We start from the raw sequence: 10101 nt of genomic DNA on the forward strand, positions 1-10101 counted from the left end.
CAATGCTGCTTCTTCCTCAGGGATGTGTTCTGGGTCTGTATCCTGCTCCCTTGTTTCTACCACTTTATCCTGCTTCTTTGTGTGGATTGTGATGGTGTGTTATCTCTGAGGCAACATGGCATTGTTGTATTTATATCTCTGTTGACTGTTTGTGAAGAGCATCCAAGGGTTATTCAGGCTCTTCTTGGTCGTTTTTTATCATTGGCCCTTTGGTGGAGAAGGAGGTAGTGGCTGTCGCTCAGTAAGTGAAGTTGCAGGAGGTGTGGGTTTAGTTGTGTCTTATGGGGACTGTTGATGTCTCCCACACAGTTAGACACAAATTACAATTGAATAACCATCAAAAAACTAAAAGCACATGGACAAAAAAACACACCATGTAATCACACAGGAACAGTAACCAAAAAAGGGAAAAAGAAGAAGAAAAAAACAAGAAAACCTACAATATCTGGGGATAGGGCACTAAGAGAAAAAAGGTAGAGAAGGAGAATAATGAAGGAAAAAAAATGGGAAAATGCAAAAAAAAAAAAAAAAAACAAGGAATGGGGTTAACTATGAGAAAAAGGGGGAAGAAAAAAATTAAATTAAAAAAAAAATTTTCCACCAGGAACAGGGAAAAGAAAAAAAACTGAATACTAGGACCTGGGAGGGGAAGAATAAAAATAATAGTGAAAAGGACAAAATATTAATAATAATAGTTGTTTTAAAACAGAAAAATATAAGCAAACTAATCACCAGGGAAAAAAAAGCAAAAAATAAAATAAAAATTTTAAAAGAGGAAAAAAAAAATAGGTGGAAGACAGGGCAGGGCACTCAGTCTCCATCTGAGCACACAGACTGTGATGGAGTTCCTGCAGACCCAGAAGGTAGGTGGGAGTGGGGGATGGCTGCACCTCTGTTCACCAAGTCGGTGTGGGGTATAAGAGTAACAAGAGGAATGTCACACCTTTTCAGTCTTGCAGGTCTGGAGTGTCCTTGGGGTTGCTGAAAAGCAGAACTTGTTCCTAAGCCCCTGGAATCTGAGAGAGCACTGTCTCTAAATATACAAAATGATGAAGCTGCTTGTAAACATTCAAAATGGCAGCACCCTCTGGACAGGCTCACAGCTCAGCCTGTGTTTCTCTTCACCCTCTCCATTTATTCCCCAGCCACCAGAGCAGTCCTCTGTGCAGTCCCCAGCTAGCAGGACTGATTTTTAGGTTAATTCTTAGGTCCTACCACTCGAGATTCTCCAAGCTGTCTGTGCTGAGCTATTAGGATTGCTCAGGATCACTGCCAGACCCCAGCTCCATCTGTCTCATTTTTTGGTATTTTCATGCAGATTCTCTTCTAGTTGGGGTTTAGTCCACTTCTATATCCTTCCCTTCAAGGCTCAGGGGTCCAGGATTATCTTCTGTGTCTTTGTTAATTGATTTCCCTTTTCTTTGTTGAAGAGGGTCTGTGCAGTCTTTCTGCCTAGTCTGCCATCTTACTGGAACTCCTTACTGATGAATATTAAAGACTACAGTCTGCAGTATGGACTATACCTCAACATTAAGAAAACTAAAATTCTCACAATTGGACCAATAATTAGCATCATGATAAATGGAGGAACAATTGAAGTTATCAAAGACTTCATATTATTTGGATCCACTATCAACAGCCATGGAAGCAGCATTGGGCAAATCTACTGCAAAAGACCTCTTTAGATTGTTGAAGAGCAAAGATGTCACTTTGAAGACTAAGGTGTGCCTAACCTAAGCCATGGTATTTTCAATTGCTTCATATGCATGTGAAAGCTGGACAATGAATAAGGAAGACCAAAGAATTGATGTTTTTGAAATTGGTGTTGGTGTAGGTTACTGAAAATACCATGGACTGGCAGAAGAACGAACAAATCTGTCATGGAGGAAGTGCTGCCAGAATGCTTCTTGAAAGCAAGAATGGCAAGATTTCATCTCACTTGCCTTGCATATGTCAGAAGGGACCATTCCATGGAGAAGGATATCATGCTTGGTAAAAGAGGATCACTGAAAAAGGGGAAGACTTTCAACAAGATGAATTGACACAATGACTGTAATGATGAGCTCAGGTATAGTAAGCGTGGTGAGGATGACACAGGACTAGGCAGTGTTTCATTCTATTGTTCATAGGGTCAATATGAGTTGGAGCTAACTCGATGGCACCTAACAACAACAACAACTTAGCCCCAGATCATTTTCTAGCCTCCTTCCCCATGCCTCCATATCATGAAGATATTGCGGTCCTCATACTGGTATGTTCACCATCCTGAAAACACATCACCATATCTTGTCTCACACCATTTCCTCTTTCCTCCTCCCCAGCCACTTAATCTTAATCCAAGATCCACGTCAAGTTCCCACCTCTCTCAGGAAGCCTTCCCAGAGCTCCTGGGCCCACCAATTTTCTACCTTCTTCTAAATTCAGAATTTACCTCTGCCTGTGCATGGTGACAACTTATAGTGCTGTTTTATTTATCTCTCATTATTATTTAATTGTAATTGCCAGTACCAGTTGCCATCCCAAATCAGTATGTGCCTATATGTGTCAGAGTAAAACTGTACTCCATAGGGTTCTCAGTGGCTGAGTTTTCAGAAATAGCTCAACAGGACTTCCTTCTGAGGTACATCTGAGTGGACTTGAAGATCCAAATTTTCAGTTAATTAACCATTTGCACCAGCCAGGGGCTATTGTAACAATAGCATGATATAATTGTAAGCAGTGTAACAATACTACAGCTCCGATACATATAGGCAGCAGAGACAAGAGGAAAGAACATAAACAAAATGGCCTCTGAACTCAGACAGATTAATCTGGAAGCCTGTCCTCACCACTTACTCACAACATGACCTTCCAAAAAAACCAAACTCATTGCCATAGAGTTGGATCTGACTCATGAAGACCCCTCCTTGGGTTTCCGAGGTGGTATCCCTACAGAAGCAGATTGCCCAACCTTCCTTCCAAGGAGTGGCTGGTGGGTTTGAATTGCCAGCCTTCTGGTTAGCAGTCAAATACCTTAGGCATTAGCCACCAGAGCTCCCAGTGTGACCTGAGGCACAAAATTATTTAATCTCTCCAAATCTTAGTCTCCTCATCTAGCACACAAAGATAATAATATCTTCCTCTGTGGGGTTTTGTGAAGAATGAATACATAATGCCCATGCAGCTCTTTTCAAAGGACTAGGATTTAATGAGCTGAAATTTAATGAGCTTTTCAGTGAGAAAAAACATTGCTGATTATTTTTCAAATTCATGAGAAATAATATCTTGTTTTATTTTATTCTTACTTCTTGAACTAGAATTGGAGCTATGGTAGGAAAATAAATGGTAAGAATGTTTTTCCTGCTATCTCCTGTCTATTTTGAAGTATCTCAAAGGAAGAAAGGAAGTAAAGCACAACTGAATAAGGTGTTGTACATTAATTAGCACTTACTCAAATCTAGAGAGGTCCCTTTTCCCCAGTCTTCAGGCTTAAAAATCAGGTGGTTCTAATTTTCTACAACCCATTTATGCAATTGAACATGGTCAGGGATATAGGAATACCAGTTCCACAGTTTACAAACTACTGGACAAGAGTTGGAAATTCTATAGTATTAGTAGAAAATTCAGTAGTGATCACATTTTACTTTGGATTTTCCTTTATTTCTGTATTAAGTAGATTTTTTTTAAAAAAATCTATGAACAGTTTTGATTAACTGAGAGAATGTTATACCTTTATTTTGTTCTTAGGTGCTATCAAGTCTGTTCCAACTCATTGCAACCCTATGTATGAGAAAATGAAACAGTGCCAGGTCCTGTGCTATCCTCACAATCATTGTAATGTTTGAGCCCATTGTTTCAGCAACTGTGTCAATCCATCTCATTGAAGGTCTTCCTGTTTTTCACTAATCTTCTCCTTTACCCAGCATGATGCACAGGGACTTGTCCCTCCCAAAGGATGTGAGATGAAGTCTCACTTTCTATGCTTCTAAGGAGGATTGTGGCTATTCCTCTTCCAAGACAGATTTGTTCTTTCTTCTAGCAGTCCATGGTTCATCCAGTATTCTTCATCGACACCACAATTCAAAGGCATCAATTCTTCTTCAGTCTTCCTTAGTCATTGTCCAGCTTTCACACACAGATGAGGCTATTGAAAATAACATAATTGGGTCAGGTGCACCTTAGTCCTCAAAGTGAAAACTTTCTTTTGAACACTTTGCAGGTGTCTTTGGCAGCAGCTCTGCCCAATGCAATAAATTTTTTGATTTCTTAACTGATGCTTCCAAAGATATTGATTGTGGATCCATGTAAAATGAAATCCTTAAGAACTTCAAACTTTTCTCCATTTATCATGATGTTGGTTATTGCTCCAACTATGATGATTTTACTTTCTGTATCTTGTGGTGTAAGCCATACTGAAGGCTGTAGCCTTGACCTTCATAAGTAAATGCTTCAAGCCCTCTTCAACTTCAGCAAGGAAGGTTTGTCATCTGCATATCTCAGGTTATTGACTTTTCCTCCAATCCTGATGCCATATTTTTCTCCAAACAGTCCAGCTTCTCACATTATTTGCTCAGCATAAAGATTGATAATTGTGGTGAAAGGATACAACCCTAATGCACACCTTTCCTGATCTTAAACCACTCAATAGCCCCCTGTTCCTTTCAAACAATTGTCTCCTGCTCTATGTAGTTTTCACATGAACAGAATTAAGTGTTCTGAAATTCCTATTCTTCACAGTGTTATCCATGATTTGTCATGATTTACATAGTCGAATGCCTTTCAAAGTCAATAAAACACAGGTAAATATCTTTCTGGTATTTGCTTTTAGCCAAGATCAATCTGATATTAGCAATGATACATTTCATCCCACATGCTCTTCTGAATCCAGCTTAAATTTCTGGCAGTTCCTTGTCGATGTACTGCTCCAACTGTTTTTCAATTATCTTCAGCAAAATTTTACTTGAATGTGATATTAATGATACTGTTCAATGATTTCCACATTCTGTTGGATCACCTTTGTTTGGAATGGGCACAAATATGGATTTCTTCCAGCGCATCAGCCAGGTACTGTCTTCCAAATTTCTTAGCATGGACAAGGGAATGCTTCCAGTGTGGCATCCATTTGTTGAAACATCTCAATTGGTATTCCATCAATTCCGGGGACCTTGTTTTTTCACCAATGCCTTCAGTGGAGTTTGGACATTTTACTTCAATACCATCAGTTCTTGATCATATGCTACCTCCTGAAATGCTTGAATGCCATCTGTTTCTTTTTGGTACAATGACTCTGTTATATTCCTTCCATCTTCTTTTGATGCTTCCAACATCATTAAATATTTTGTCCATAGAATCCTTTAATATCATAACTCAAGGTTTGAATTGTTTCTTCAGTTCTCTCAGCTTGAGAAATGCTGAGAATGTTCTTCTCTTTTCTTTGGATGATTTATTATAATACTTTACTTGTCTTCTCAAGCTGCTCTTTGAATCTTCTATTAGCTCTTTCACTTCATCCTTTCTTCCATTAGCTTCAGTCAATGCTTCTAGAGCATGTTTCAGTCTCTTCTGACATCCATCTTGGTCTTTTCCTTCTTTATGTTCTTTTTAATAACCTTTTGCTTTCTTTGTATATAATGTCCTTGATATCCCACAACTCATCCAGTCTTCAGTCATTAGTGTTCAATGCTACAAATTTATTCTTGAGGTGGTCTATAACTCAAGGTCATACTTTGGCTCTCATGGAGTGGTTTTAATTTCTTTCATTTTCAACTTGAACTTGTGTATGAGCAACTGATGGTCTATTTTGCAGTTGTCCTCTGGCCTTGTTCTGGGGGATGATATTGAGCTTCACCATGGTCTCTTTCCACAGATGTAATCAATTTGATTCCTTTATCTTCCAAGTGCTGAGGTCCACTTGTATAGTCGCAGTTCATGTTGTTGAAAAAAGATATTTGCATTTAATAAGAAATTGGTCTTGCAAAATTCTATCATGTGATCCCTGGCATCATTTCTATCTTCAAGGCTGTATTTTCCAACTACCAATCCTACTTCTTTGTTTCCAACTTTCACATTCCAATCACCAGTAATTGTCAATGTATCTTGATTGCATGTTTGATCAATTGCAACTTCAGAAATTAGTAAGGTTTTCACTGGCAATTTCTTTCAGAAATAGATTGCCAGGTCCTCCTTCTTAGTCTAGCTTAGTATAGTAGCTTTGCTGAAACCTGCCCACCACGGGTGATCCTGGTGGAAGATGGAAGTAAGTAAGGCAGTCCACAACTTACGACTGAACTCCTTTCTGAACACTCTGTGTAGGACAGTTCTGACATAAGTCTAATACCTTTTTTTTTTTTTTTTTTTTTTTTTTTTTTTTTTTTTTTTTTTTTAGTTTTCATTATTATTGCCTTCTATTTGAAATCTCAGTGGTATAGATTCCAGCATCACAGCAACATGCAAACCACCACAGGATGACAAACTGTAGCTAGAGAGACTAAATTTAATTACAGTATTATTTGTCTTTCACTTTAGTTGTATCTTTTTTCCTTTTGACTGTCTTGAAAATTATACTTGTGAATGGGGTGAATAATTATGCAGGTAGTGCATTGAGTAAAGGTGTTTATAGGCACTATTTTAAAACTTTGTGACCTGTGGGACATATAGTGACCACCTACATTTAGTGGGAAAGTTGTTATCCTGCTTTTAGTGTGTGCTGCCTTCTGATGAGGGCCTGTATAATGGTGTGAATCTGAAGAAATGTACCTCATCCCACCAACTTTAACACCCCAGACCCTTGGAACACATGTGTCCCACTGACTTATAAAAATTCATATTTCCTCAAAAATTTTTTTTTCATTTCATTCAAAACACCTTTCATCCCTAAAAACGTGTGGTTTCAAATTATTGTACATTCATACAATGGAATACTATGCTACATTAAAGAACAATGAAGGATACATGAATCATCTCACAACATGGATGAGCCTGGAGGACATTATGCTGAGTGAAAGAAGTCAACTGCAGAAGGACAAATACTGTATGAGCCCTTTACTGTAAAAAGACAAAGAAAGGTTTGCTTAAGAAAGGGAACTCACTTTGTAGACTACTGGGGTGGGGAAGGAAGGGGAGAGATTAATTTCAGGCTAGTTGGGGGCCACATGCTGACATGGGTAAGGGGAGGGATGTATAGAAGGAGTCTGTGACCACCATGATAACATTAGGAAAAGGGAGGACACTGAATTGTGCACATAAGAGATAGACGACAGATGCTAATACCAACCAGTATCTCCACAATACTGCATTACCATTAACACCAAACACCAGGCTACAGATAAACACATAAACATCTGAGAGAATCAGATGGGGGTCAGTGGACAGGAATATACTCTAGACCAAGGATAGATTCAGTGGAGGCTAATATTGCACAGATACCAGTGATACAAAATACCTGCAATCCTTACAGAAACAACAGAAGACATAGAATAATCCCTCACAGACACCCAGACACTGTGGGAGAGAGATCCAATGGATCTACCAACTCAGGATCATAGTACTAGGGGACACCAGACTCAATTGTCACAACAAAATACATAAAAGTCTTGCTCCTCCTCCTACATTGGTGAGTAGCGACTGGGGTCTTAAAAGCTTTCAAGAGGTCATCTAAGATGCAGCTAATGGTCTCCTATCATCAGAAGTGAAGAAGAGTGCAAAATAAAAACCAAGGGCATTTAGAAACAATCAGCCTTAGGACATGATGGCCCTCGAGACCAGAAGAACTAGATGGTGCCCAGCTACCGATCCCAACCACTCAGAAAAGGCTCAAATCTGGAGATCCTGGATAGAGTGGGAGGAAAAATGCAGAAAAAAATCCAAAAACTCAATAATGACTAGAATTACTAGTTGGATGGAGTCTGGTGAGATGCCCCCAATACTATGGCCCTGGGAAACATTCTGGGCCTGGAACAAAACTCACTCCCAGGGGCTGGGTCTCAGCCCAATAGTAAACAAGATGTACACACAGACCACTCAACCCAGGGTGACACACCCACATACTGTATGGAAATGCATCCCTTGGAGCAATCAACCATGGGGCATCAGAGGGGCAACATTTGCACGGAAAAAATGTAGGACACACAGGAGTGCATAATTATGAGGGGCATGGGGGGAGGGGGGTTACTGAGCAGAGAGGGAAAGAGACTGGGTTAGGGTTGGGGATGGTAAATGGGAGAGAAACTAAAGGTACATGTAATGTTGAATGTAAAACAAACTGCTCTATAAACTTGCACCTAAACCACAATAAAAATTTTTTTAAAAAATAAAAATATAAATAACTTGTTTAAAAAAAATATGTGGTTTCAACAAAAAATACAAAGCAGAAAATAATTTAAAAAATTTTTTTTTATTGTGATTTGGATGAGTTTACAGATCAAATTCGTTTTCCACACAGCAGTTCACATACACTGTGTCTCATCACATTGACTGCAATCTCTCACGATACAGCAGCTCTCTTCCCACTTCCTCCCCATAGTCTCTTCCATGTCCTTCCTTCCCATGCATTCCTGCCCCTTGAGCTGTCTCCCTGTGCGTATATAGATACACAGCCCTTCTATTCTCCCATAACTGATCTCTCCAAGGAGTGTATCTACCTAACGTAAATGTTCAGCTCATATGCCTGTCTTTTGTTTGGCTGGAAGCTACAGGAGTTGGTTCAATTCCCTACCTGAAAGGCAGCTAGGGTCCACAGTCCCAGGGTTCCACCTCAGGATCTATCAGATCAGCAAACCTTCCCCCCCCCCTTTTTTTAAATGATTTTTGAGTTTTGGTCCACATTATTCTCCCACTCTATCCAGGATCTCTTACATAGATCCTCCTTCGAGTGGTTGACAGTGGTAGCCAGGCACCATCTAGTTCTTCTGGTCTCTTAACCATCTAGGCTGAGGATTGTATGGTGTACCAATCCCTTGAAATAATTATTTCCATGTATCTTTGGTTTTCTTCATTCTTCTTTGCTCTGGATGAGGAGAGACCAGTCGTTGCATCTAGATGGCCACTTGCAAGCTTTTAAGATCCCAGTCACTACTCACCAAAGTAGGATGTGCAACAATGTTTTTGTGTAGTATGTTATGCCAATTGAGCTTGATGTCCCCTGCGACTTTGGTCCTGAGCCCATAGGTTCATCTATTTGCTCCCTCTGGGTAGCTGACTGTGGCCAAGAAGTGAATAATACCTTGCCCCTTGGCAGCTCTACTATACCTGGGAATTCTTACAGACCATGCAAATACACTTGTAGATACATCGTATACGTAGTCATGGGCACAATCCCCACTGCATAGAGATACCTAATAGGTTAGCCTGTCCACCCATCTATCCAGCCATATATCAATGTTTGCCTTCACTAACAACGTAGTACTTTATGTGCAAAAGGGTTGATCTTAGTTGTCTGTACCTCCCATGCACCTCTCTCCATCTTCTTCTTCTTCCTCAATGCCACTCTGTTGATCACTCACATTTGGTACATTGCTCTTCTCTTCACCCAAATAAATACTTGTCTCTACCTATCTAACAGTGTTCCCTCCCCTGCTCTCCCACCCCTGGTAACCAACAAAGAAAATTTCCTTCCATATAACCCTTTCCTTGACTTTTTTACAATAATGGATTAATGCAATATTTGTCCTGTAATTGGCTTATTTCACTCAACATAATGTCCTACAATTCATCCACATTATGTGAGGTTTTGCTAAGTGATGAACATGGGTGTGAATATATCTGTTCTTGTCATGGCTCTCATTTCTTTAGGATATATATGTACTAATGGAATGGCTGGGTGAAATGATATTTCTAACTCCAACTTTTTAAGGAATTGCCATACTGCTTTCCACAGTGGTTTTGTCATTTTACAGTCCCACCAGCATGTATGAGAGTTCCAGTCTCTCCACATCCTCACCAGCATTTGTTATTTTCTCTCTTGTTGAACTTTGCTACTAGTGCTGGGGCAAGATAGTATCTAATTGTTGTTTTGATTTGCATCTCTCTAATGGCCACTCCTCGGAAAGAAGATGGGGCAATCTACTTCCGTAGTGATACTGCCTCGGAAACCCAAGGAGGGGTTTTTATGAGTCAAAATTGATT

The sequence above is a fragment of the Orycteropus afer genome, unplaced genomic scaffold (assembly GCF_000298275.1).
Source record: "Orycteropus afer afer isolate SDZICR_OR568_19922 unplaced genomic scaffold, OryAfe1.0 scaffold00606, whole genome shotgun sequence".
In the NCBI taxonomy this organism is placed as follows: domain Eukaryota; kingdom Metazoa; phylum Chordata; class Mammalia; order Tubulidentata; family Orycteropodidae; genus Orycteropus; species Orycteropus afer.